Source organism: Pan troglodytes, chromosome 3 (genome assembly GCF_028858775.2).
Source record: "Pan troglodytes isolate AG18354 chromosome 3, NHGRI_mPanTro3-v2.0_pri, whole genome shotgun sequence".
In the NCBI taxonomy this organism is placed as follows: domain Eukaryota; kingdom Metazoa; phylum Chordata; class Mammalia; order Primates; family Hominidae; genus Pan; species Pan troglodytes.
In genome coordinates, this window is record NC_072401.2 from 50748656 (window position 1) to 50760810 (window position 12155).

Consider the following 12155-nt stretch of genomic DNA (forward strand, 5'->3'; position numbering starts at 1 on the left):
CCAATAATCTGCATATCTATATTTATATTTTAATTCTTCAGTGCTTATTCTTCCTATTGCAGTAGTTTGCATAGTCACCTCTTTGGAAATCATATTTCCATTTTTTTTAAATAGGGAGAGTGAATTATACCACACACTATTAATTCTACTCTACTTATCCTTATAAAGTTTACCTATTATCTACTAGTGTATTAGTTGTCAGTTTGTAGGTTTCAGAGTTTTTTTCACATGTCAACACATGGAAGATACATCGTGTGTTTTCTTGACAAATTGGAGAGAAATAAATGAGCATAAATTTTCCTTTCCACTTTGGTGAAATATTACTAATTCAGAGCAACAACACTGATATCTAATGTTGATCTCAAGATTTTATGGCAGTTACTATGTTTTGATTAACTTTTAAGCAGTGTGGCATCTGAATTGTTTGTTGACAAATTCAAGTTTACTCTTCTATAGATTGATGCTTTCACATTATGGGACCCATGTTCATTGCAGTAAATCTTACTGTTATATAATAAATAAAAGTTCAAAACAATGAAGTGACCAGCAATATTGAAACTTTCAAGTGTATTATATAGTCATTAAAAATAATGTTATTAAAACATTTAATAAAATGTAAAATGTTCAGAATATAATCCAAAGAAAGAAAATGGATACAAAATCATATTTAAATAATCTCAACTTTAGAAACAGTATATAAAAATATACATAAAACAATTCAGACAGGAAGTCTATTAATCTGTTAATTGTGCTTCTCTCCGAGTCATAAAATTATGGATAATCTTTAATTTTCTTCATTGTGTTTTCATTGTATCTTCTAAATTGTCTCCATTAGACATAGATTTTACAATAATAATAAATAAAATTGTATAAGTAGTGATTTATAGAAGAAAAAAATGGAAAAAAATAGCCTATGGTAACAAAGTTTTGGAATTACTAACTTAATGTCACAAGAAAAATAAGCAAGGCAAAAGAAGAGGTAAATTTATTATTCCATATCTTCTTTACAAGATGACAATGACTCCTGAGACTCTTTTTAGATACAACACTGAACAAATCATGGTTACTTGACCAGCCTAGTAAATTGTTTAGTCTTAATGTAAAAAGAAGGACATGATGTGCATCCTCTGATTCCAAAAACAAAAAATGGTAAAATGAATAAAATTAATTAAAATAATTAAAGAAATTGTAATTTTTTAAACGTTTTCACTTTTTCCCCCTTACATTTTGTCTTTCAGTATGTTGAATAAAATATACTCAGGTAAACTTTTGGGTTTTCTATATCCTCCAACATTTGGGCCAAAATTGCTAGTAACAACAATAGTAACAATAATATTAATAAATCCAGTCCATAGAAGCACTTGTGAAATAAAAATCATATTATACAATTCAGTTTTGATTTAATAAAACAACTAGAAATTGCTAAATACAATATCATCTCAAGTGAAACAATGAACATTTAATAAAGAAATAATTTAGTTCTTAATTGAAAGTGTCATAGAATGCCAAATACAGATTTTGTATTGGAACAAGTGAGCCTTTCAATTTAATAGAACTGTTATTGCATTTTCATGTTTTAGGTGAAGAAGAGTTCCCTAGGCTCAGATTTTAAGCATTGTCAACCCTCACACTTCAATGAATAGATGAAATTGTAGATGAGACCAAGAGTAAAAGTTAGCACTCCTGTTAGCCTTCTGTTTATTATTCTGCTTAACATCATTCTGGATTAGTTACAGTTACAAAAAGTTCTCTGACAAGTATTTGATGAGTTATCTTTAAACATCCAAGTATTTCAAAAAGTCATCTAAACTGTATTTCTCGTAGACCAGACACCCTTTAGTAATGGTTGCTTTGTAGCTACTTGCTTTTAAAAAAGTATTTTGAGCAATTTCACTGTGAAAACTGTATATGCATATATATATATATATATATATTCCAGCATGAATTATTCTCTAGGGGAGACTTTACCTTAAAGCATTCTGGTTTGTTTCCAAGGCTCTTGTTTCCATTCAGAAAGAAAGGTGAGATCAGGAAGGGAACCTCAACCCCGTTCGGCATTAGGGTCTTTGTCAGCTATCACCAACAGCAGGGTTTATGACAAATGAGGAGCCAGGCTTCCAGCTAAATTTCAGTTTAGTTATTTTTGTTTTAATGTATGTGTGAATCAATTAATCCTGTCATAGAAGGGCATCGTAAACTGTGTGCCAGAGTTAATGAGTCAGACATTATCACATCATTACACCAGCTGGCATAATGTAGCATGTGTTGTTTGTCATAATATACACTGCCATGCTTAACAACCATTAATTGTTTACACGAGCAGTCATATTTTTCTTCAAAGAACCTTCAGTGACTGGATAATATTTTGAAGGCTTTTTAAGTGAATAACTGTTGCAAGAAAAGGATATCTTCACTAAAGTAGTCTATAATGTAAGAAACTGAATCAAGGGGAAGACATTTAGATGACGGTGAATGTCTTGAGGATCAAGACATTTCTTCTTTTCAAAGAAAACCGCCATGCTGCAGAATCAGCTAAATCCTAAGACTGATTTACATGATTGATTCAACTATTGTCAAGAAAATGTTGGTGAAGTAGAATTCCCTAGTGGTACATTTTTTTTAGAGGATCAATGAGGCCCATACCTAGGATACCTGTATTACCACGAAGACTTTCTGATAGAAGATACAATCATGGATTTACAATTTTTTTAGAAAGCATTATAAAAAGCTTGGCTATTTTTGTTTTCTTGGCTGATGAAAGGCAGCATGTGGTCATCACAGCCTAAAGTTATAGTTTACCAGCTCTCTGTGGATTGGTTTCAGGCAACTTCTGCACATTTTCATTGGCCATATGGCTTTTTCCAGCCAAACAGGAGCACCACAAGTTAAGGTAAAGTTTCCAAAAGAGTGATAGCATAAATCATGGTAACCTTTAACCCAGAGCTGATTTTCTCACTGGCTATTTGGTCATAGGTTAATAATGTCTCAATTAGCCAAACAGATTTAATAAAAAAATGAATTTACTGTAAACACAAATGATTTTTACAACGAACAAGCAAGTAAGAAATTAAACTAAATGCAAGAAATGAACACAAGGAGGAACTAAACTAAATGCTACTTATGAAAAAAGATCTGATAATGTATATGAAAGCACTTTGCAAAGTGCATACACTGCTATTGCACTAGAAAGTGCTACTATAATTATTGCTACGATTGTAACCAGTTTTCATGAAAACTGTTAAAACTGCTTATGATTATTCCTATGATTATGGTAGAAATCAAGAAAAAATAGTAATTGTATACAAATCAATTCCATAGAGTTTCAAAAATATTTTACATTGAATGGAAGAAGAAATAGTGATATTGTGATGTACTGAAAATATTTCAAAACACTATTTTTTTACTTTTTTGGTTTTTATTGATATATAATATTGTACATATTTATGTGATACATATGGTATTTTGTTACATGCATACAACATGAAATGATCAAGTCAGGGTATTTAGGATATCCACTGTCTCTAGCATTTATCATTTATATGTGTTGGAAACATTTCAAATCCTCTCTTCTAATTATTTGGAAATGTACAATACACTATTGTTAATTATAGTTACCCTACCGTGCAATTGAACATTAGAACTTAGTTCTTCTATGTAACTGTATCTTTGTTTCCATAACCTGCCTCTCTTCAGGCCCCATGCTCTCCAATGCACACATCCTTCCCAGCCACTGGTAATTATCATTCTACTCCCTATCTCCATGAGATCAACATTTTAAGCTCGCATATATGAGTGAGAATATGTAATATTTCTTTCTGTGTCTCTTTTATTTAACTTAACATAATGTCCCCCAGTCCCACTCATGTTACTGCAAATGACAAGATTTCATTTTTTTATGGCCAAATAGTATTCAATTGTGTGTGTGTGTGTGTGTGTGTATTATCCTTATCTATTTATTTATCCATTGATAGATGCTTAGGTTGATTTCATATCTTAGTTAATGTGAATAGTGTTGCAATAAACATGAGGATATAGGTATCCCTTTGACATGCTGAGCTTTATCCCTTTGGATGCATATCCAGTAGTGAAAATGCTAGGTTGTATGATAGTTGTATGATAGTTCTATTTTTAGTCTTCTGAAAAAATCATATGGATCTTACTGTGATCCATAATGGCTGTACTAATTTACACTCCTACCAACAGTTTAGAAGACTTCTTCTTTTGCATTCTCACCTGCATCTGTTAGTTGTTGTCTTTTTGATAGTAACTATTATATACCTCAAGTAAGATGATATATATCTCATTGTGGTTATGATATGCATTTCCCTGATGATTAGTGATGTTGAGCATTTCTTTGTGTATTTGTAGGCTACATGTATATCTTCTTCTGAGAAATGTCTGTTCAGATCCCTTGCCTGCTTTTAAATGGGGTTATTTGATTTTTTGCTGTTGAGTGGAGTTCTTCATATATTCTGGATATTAGTCCCTTGTCAGATGAATAGTTGGCAAATATTTTTTCCTATTCAACATACGATAAATGTGTAGATTTATCCTATTCAAATATTTTTTCCTATTCAACATAGGATAAATATTAGAATGTTGTCCATACATTCTGTTTATTGTTTCCTTTGCTATACAGACAATTTTTAGTTTAATATAGTCCCATTTTTCTATTTTTGTTTTTGTTACCTATGCTTTTGATGTCTTAGCCATAAAATCTTTCCTAGACCAATGCCCTGAAGTGTTCACCCTGTTCTTTTTCCTCAAGTATTTTATAGTATCTTTTGTTTAAGTCTTTAGTGTATCTAGACTTGATTTTTGTATATGTTGAGTGAGAGGGGTCTAGTTTCATTCTTATGCATATGAATATCTGGTTTTCCCAGCAACATTTATGGAAGATGGTGTGTTTTCCTCAATGTATGTTCCTGATGTCTTTGTCAAAAATCATGATTTTAAATAAGTGAATTTATTTCTGGGTTCTCTATTCAGTTCCATTGGTTTGTGGTGTTTGTTTTTATGTAAATACCATGCTGTGTTGGTTACTACAGTCTTGTGACATATTTTGAAGTCAGATAGTGTGATGCTTCTAGCTTTGTTCTTCTTTCTTAGAATTATTCTGGCCGTGCAGGCTCTTTTTTGTTCCAAATAAGTTTTAGAATTTTTTTTTTAATTTCTGTGAAAATGTCATTTTTTGTTTGTTTGTTATTTGTTTTTGTTTTTGTTTTTTAAGATGGAGTCTCACCCTGTCACCCAGGCTAGAGTGCACTGGCGTAAACTTGGCTCACTCCAACCTCCACCTCCCAGGTTCAAGCAATTCTCATGCCTCAGCCTCCTGAGTGGCTGGGATTATAGGTGCCTGCTACCAGGCCCAGCTAATTTTTGTATTTTTAGTAGGGATGGGGTTTCCCCATGGTGGCCAGGCTGGTCTCGAACTCCTGACCTCAGATGATCTGAGGTCTTGGCCTCCCAAAGTGCTAGGATTACAGGCGTGAGCCACCTCGCCTGGCCAAAAGTCATGATATTTTGGTAAGAATAGTATTGAATCCATAGATTGCTTTGAGTAGTACTGTCACTTTAATGATATCAATTCTTCTAATCCATGAGCATGGGATGTCTTTCCATTTATTTGTGTCCCCTTCAATGTTTTTCATCAGGGTTTTATAGTTTTCTTTCTAAATATTTTTCCCCTCTTTGGCTGAATTTATTCCTAGGATTCTGTGTGTGTGTGTGTGTGTGCAGCTACTGTAAATGGAATTTGCATCCTTGTTTTCAGCTAGGTTGTCATTGATGCATAGAAATGTTATTGATTTTTGCATGTTGATCTTGTATCCTGCAACTTTACTTAATTTATTTACCAGACTTAAGAGTTTGAATGGGCATTTATTGGTATAAACATTCCTCTTTCCACTGCTTTTGCTATATCCCATAAGTTTTGGTATGTTGTGCTTCCATTTTCATCTGTTTCAAGAATTTTTTCTATTTCCGTCTTAATTTCTTCATTGACCCAATAGTCACTCAGGAGCATGTTATTTAATTTCTGCATATTTTTAGACTTTCCACAATTCTTGTTATTGATTTCTAGTTTCATTCCATTGTAGTCTGGAAAGATACTTGATATGAATTCAATTGTTTTAAATTTTTTGAGACTTCTTTTGTGTCCTAACATATGGTCTGTCCTGGAGATTGTTGCTTATGCCATTGGGAAGAATGTGTATTTTGCAGCTGTTGGATAAAATATTTTGTAAATACCTATTAGGTCCACTGGGTCCAAAGTGTAGTTTAAATCCAGTGTGTCTATGTTGATTTTCTGTCTAGGTAATCTGTCTAATGCTGAAAACTGAAGCCCCAATTATTATTGTATTTTAGTCTCTCTTTCCTCTTTGATCTAATAATATTTGCTTTATATATCTGGGTGCAAATTATATCTGCGTGGAATGTCTTTTTTCATCCTTTTACTTTCAGTGCATGTCTTTACAGATGATGAGTTTCTTATAGGCAGCATATAGTTAGCTCATGTATATTTAATTCATTCAGCCAGTCTATGTCTTTTAAGTAGATAATTTAATCTGCTTACATACAAGGTTACTATTGATAGATGAGGACTTATTCCTGGTTTTTAGATTTTTTTTATTGGTATATCCTTTTTATATCTCTTGTTTCTTTCTTTCTTACTGTTTATCATTGTGGTTTGGTGGTTTTCTGTAGTGGTAACATTTAACTCCTTTATCTTCCTCATTTTTGTTTGTTCTGCCAGGGAGTTGTATACTTTTGTGCATTTTCATGATGGTAGATACCATCCTGGTAGATACTACTTCAAGGTGTAGGATTCCCTTATGCATTGTTTGTATGGCCAATTTAGTGATGAATATCATGTTTTCACTTACCTAGGAAAAACTTTACTTCTCTTTCACTTTTGAATTATAACTTTGCTAGGATATAGTTTTCTTGACTGACTTTTTTTCCCCAGCACATTGAATATATCATTCCATTCTTTCCTGGCTTTAAGGATTCTGCTGAGAAATTTACTGTTAGTCTGATAAGAGTTCCCTAATCTGTCCTTGATTTTCTCTTCGTTTATGACTTTTGACAGCTTATCTATAATTTCCCAGGGAGAAGAACCTTTTATGTTGTATCCATTTGAGGATCTGTAAGCTTACTGTATCTTGATGTCTAACTCTCTTGCTATACTTGAAAAGTTTCCAGCTATTATTACTTCACTAAATATATGATATTATACATATGGGGGCAGGTCCTTGGGTCCCTAGGCAGTGTGCATGACATCATTAATGGCAGTAGCAATGTTGGAACAACCCTTGAGGTCCCAAGCAGCATGCATTGGTGTTAGCAGTGGTGGTAATGAGCTGGACAGGCCATTTCCCAAGTGACATATGTGGGTCGGTTATGATGACAGTGGCAGCAGGCTCTGTGGGCCTGTCCTCAAGCCCCCAGTAGGGGTGCATGGTTGCTAACTATTGTGAACAAAGTGGGGTAATCTCCAGCCCTTCAGACTGCATGCTTGGATGCCAGTAACAGATGATCTAGGTTGTTGTTAGGTCCCTTGATGGTATGCACATGGACCTAGGGTGATCAACAGAGTGGGTGCAGTCCCCAGGCCCTTGGCTGTGCTGGGCAATAAAGGAGTCAGTGCCAGGCAGTGTAAGTCTGTCCTCACATCCCTCTGAAAATGCGCACAGGAGAAGGCTGTGGGGGGTGGGGGTGGGGTGATCCCCAGGCCAGCAGACAGCATGCTCATGTGCCAGCAGCAAAGTTGTGTCTTTTGTCAGACCTCCTGATGGTGCATCCACATGCCCAGAGTGACAGATGCCACTGGACTTCCTCCAGGTCCCCAGGCGGTGTGCTTGAACACTGGGAGGGGCGGCACAGGCACAGGTACAGGCTTAGAGGGCAACTCAGGGCCATTCCCAAACCCCTAAGAGCATGATCAAGTGGTGGCAGTAGCAGTGGTAGGTAGGCAGAATCTGTCCTCAGGGCATGTGGATGTATGCTGCAGCTCTGCTACTATGGGTGATGAGGTTGCCATCAGTGGCAGTGGTCCCCAGCAGGTGGCTTTCAGGCTGTGTGTTGCATTGCTTTGGCTCCCTTAGTCCAGAGGCCAACCTCTCCAGTGTGCTGTTACTACCTGTTACCTGGAGTGTAGGACTGTGTGGGCTACAGCGCTGGGGACCTGGCAGTACTCACTGCCGGGTCCACCTTGTGTTGTGCCATGGCAGCCTTCCAGGTGGATATTAGGGGATGTCACTAGGGCTACAGGGATGTGAAGATATGGGGGCTATTCCCCATGTCAGTATACAGTCTAATGGATGCTAGGCTCTCAAATTGGTATCATGTTGCAGCTGCTTGGGTCTTGGGGGACGTGGGACCTAACATGAGCTTCCTCTCTGGAGCAATGCCATCTCATGAACTCCAAGCAGCTCCCTGTAATAGTCTCAGGGCTTGTGAAGGCTGAGAGGGCTTTCCCATAGCTAGGATTTCAGGAATCCTCAGTGGGAATGTGGACCACTGGGGATACGTCGCTTATCTCACTCTGTCTTACAACGAGGATCTTCTGTGGGCTCCCAGGGTATCCCAGAGGGCTGGCTGCCTTGCTTCACTCTCCTTCCCTGCCTCAGGTGTTTCTTGAAACCTCTCTGCTGAATTCCAATGTTGTTTTTCAGAGGATCTATTTGAACTGATTATTTACTCACTGTTTTGGTTCTTCTTTATGGAGAAACCAAGTGCTGGGTGCCTCTAGTCAGCCGTCTTGAAAATCTGTTTGAATATTGGAATTTTGATGCCCTAATGTAACAAAAAAATAAAAAGTGAAAAGTATGCACAATTCCCTTACATGTTTTGATTATCCATATTAGGTAAAAATATTTCTATAAAGCCAAATTTTCTCTGCAACAGTTCAACAGTTTTAGAATGTGTGATAGTGAATGCCATTAAAAATAAGTCTTTGCCTTTCAATTTATTATCCAAAAACATCCCAGGGATAAAGTTAGCACTAGAGATCTTTCAGGGTTGACAGAGCAAGTAGAAATATGCAGATAGAACCACATGGAATGGTAAGCAATCGTGTTTTTGACCCACAAAATAGTAATTTTATATAGTTCAACCTAATATCAGCAGTGGAAAATATCTAAACCACACTGAACTTAGAATCACTGGCACTGGGAGGCCACACTGGTTTTTTTAAATAGAATAATCCATGAAAAAAGGAGTAATGAGGACAAAACAGTCCTTTAGTTTGGAAAAAAGAAAAAAAGAAAAAAAAAACTCTAGTAGCTACTCAAGATGTATCTCACGTCATGGTTGCAATAGAAGGGGAAATGTGAGACTTCCTTGGAAGTGAAGCAAACGAGATTCAGGACTCTTCCTTCTCTTGGACTTTTCCACATTCTGTTCCTTTCTCCGGAATATTCTTCACTCAGTCTTCTGAGTCAGTGATTTAAGTCTCAAATTAAATGTCACCTCTTCAGAGATGTTCTTTAACCATACATTTTAAAATTAGTCCTCCCTAGCCCATTCTCCTCCACTGCATCTATTGTTTTTCTTCACACCACACATCTCAATTTGGACTATATACTTGTATCTTTGCTTATGTCTCAATTGTCTATCTCTCCACACATGAATCTAAGTTTAAGTAGGACAGGAACCATGTTTATATATGAGCAATAAAAATGTGTTACATGAATTAGCTGGTTAAATCTACTTCTTTTCCATTAATATATAACCATCTCTGTTTTTTTTCATTTTAAGTATTAGTAATATCCCAACAAGCATAATTTTATCAAATAAACATAATGGAAAGGTACAAAAGTAACTTCAAATAATTAAATTGCATGTAAATAATAAAGAAGGTCAAAAATGAAATTACTTTGCAAACTATTGACATCATATAATGTATAGTGTTATTCTTGTTGGAAAGATATTTTGTCATGTTCTACAAACACTATACCTTCCCATAAAACCATCAAGACCTATTTTAACTTTAAGGATACGTATAAACATTTAAAGAGAAAAGAAGCTACCACATTTGACCAAGTAGATATGTGAACTTATTGCCTGGGATGGAAAAAAGGTAAAATTATTTGCTCACGTCATCACTGATTTGCTGAGGGTACTGATTGCCTGGCTACCTCCTATGGGATACAACTCTAGGAGGAGCAACATCTAATATTGCTGCATACGTAATGCTGGGATGTATTTCAGTCATGAGATGTTGCTCATATAGCTGCTCTTCTGAAATTTAAACAAATTGGGTATGTCATACAGATAAACATAAAAACATACATAAAAGATAAAAGGAAAGAAAACAAGGAGAGAGGAAGGGAAGAGAGGAGAGAAAGAGAAGGAGGGAGGAGGAAAGAAAGGATCACTCTAGAAATAAATTAAAGCAGAAAAAAATACATAAGTAAATGATGTTATTTATAATTTCTTGAGAACTATTGAATTAAGAATTCAATATTTGATTAATTCAAGAAAACAGAATACTGATTTCAGTGAATCTGATTCCTGTCTTTCCTTTTTAATTTATTTTTCTATTTATAATTGGCACATAACAATTATACTTATTTACAGCAAACAATGGGATATTTTAATGCATTTATACATAGTATAATGATCAAATGAGGGTAATTACTATAACCATCACCTTAAACATTTAGCATTTCTCTGTAGCAACAACTTTCTATTAAGACATATGGATATTTTTAAACTGCTCTAGTAATTCTTGCTAGTCAACTTTAATCCTGGTATGTTAATTACTGTAGTTCTTCCTTAGATATTTTTCTTAATTACTCCTACAAGTGTTTATGAAAATATTTTTATTGGAATTGCTAGAAAATCATTACACTTTTAGAGGAATAGTGAAAAGTTGATCTGAACTAGATTAAAAACTATTTCACAGGCATAACAATTTTCAAAATCTTAAACTTTAAGGTGAAAAAAGTGGCATATAGAGTCCTGTTCAGCAGTCTTTTTGCTTCTTTATGAATCTCAAATTTATTAGCACACTAAATTATATAAATTGAATAAATATCTAATCTTATTAACAGTTCATTTTTTTCACACAAGTTATAAATATGTGGAAAAGAACACTAAGATGAGAGTTTTAGGCTAATAGAAGAACCCTGGGATTGAATGTGCCTAGTAACCATGCATCTCTGGAGTTAGGTTATCACAGTCAGCACATTGCTTTTTGCCTCATTATTTGTGAAACTTAGAATAACATTCTGAATTCCTGACAGACTTTCATAAAATTGCTCTTCCTTACTTTTAAACTATCAGTATCCCATGGACACAAAATAAAGTAACACTATTTTTTTTAGTAAAACCATAGAAACACTTTCTATGTCATTCTCAATTATGAAAATTATGGCTTTTTGCCTCATTATTTGTGAACCTTAGAATAACATTCTGAATTCCTGACAGACTTTCATAAAATTGCTCTTCCTTACTTTTAAACTATTAGTATCCCATGGACACAAAATAAAGTAACACTATTTTTTTTTAGTAAAACCATAGAAACACTTTCTATGTCATTCTCAATTATGAAAATCACAAGTCACAACTTAGCCTCTGAAATCAAATTGCCTCAAAATTGCCACAGAACTCTTTCAATAGAGGATGAATTTAGTGGTTCTAATTTCTAATTTTCAGAACCACACATTATGTTTTCCAAGTAAATAATTTTGTTTTCAGGTCTATTTCTAGTTTAAGTTCATGGGACAAGCCTGATAATTGCCAAATTGTGACTTTGATTAAAAGGGTACATATCTCAGTGAGCGTCAAATTGAAGTCATCAAAACAACAATATGGAAGTTATCTTCATCCAAGCACTCTCCTGCCTCCAGATCTTTGCATCCTCCCACCTAGAATGCTCTTCTCAAGATAGCCAGAGCTTCTTCCTCATATATATGTGTGTGTGTGTATATATATATATATACACACACACACATATATATATGTATATATATACCTACATACATTTATACATACATATATAGGTATACATATTTACAAGTACATAGATCATGTTTATCTATCTACTCTCACTGGAATGTAAGCTTCATGTAGGCAGGGATTTTTTTTTTTAATTCTTCACGGCCATTTTCCTAGTATCTAGCAGTTGTGCAACTAATGTTTATTGAATG

At 34.7% G+C, this 12155-nt stretch overlaps 1 long non-coding RNA gene across 1 annotated transcript in view; it reads right to left on the minus strand.

The window, feature by feature from the left end:
- Positions 1–10837, minus strand: part of LOC104006058 (uncharacterized) — a 33136-nt gene extending 22299 nt beyond the window's left edge. Inside the window, exons 1-2 of the long non-coding RNA XR_001716898.3 lie at positions 10100–10837; positions 8706–8796 (exon numbers count right to left, since the gene is read on the minus strand). This is a non-coding gene — a long non-coding RNA (uncharacterized LOC104006058). The remainder of the gene's footprint in view (positions 1–8705; positions 8797–10099) is intronic.
- Between the last annotated feature and the right edge of the window lie 1318 nt (positions 10838–12155).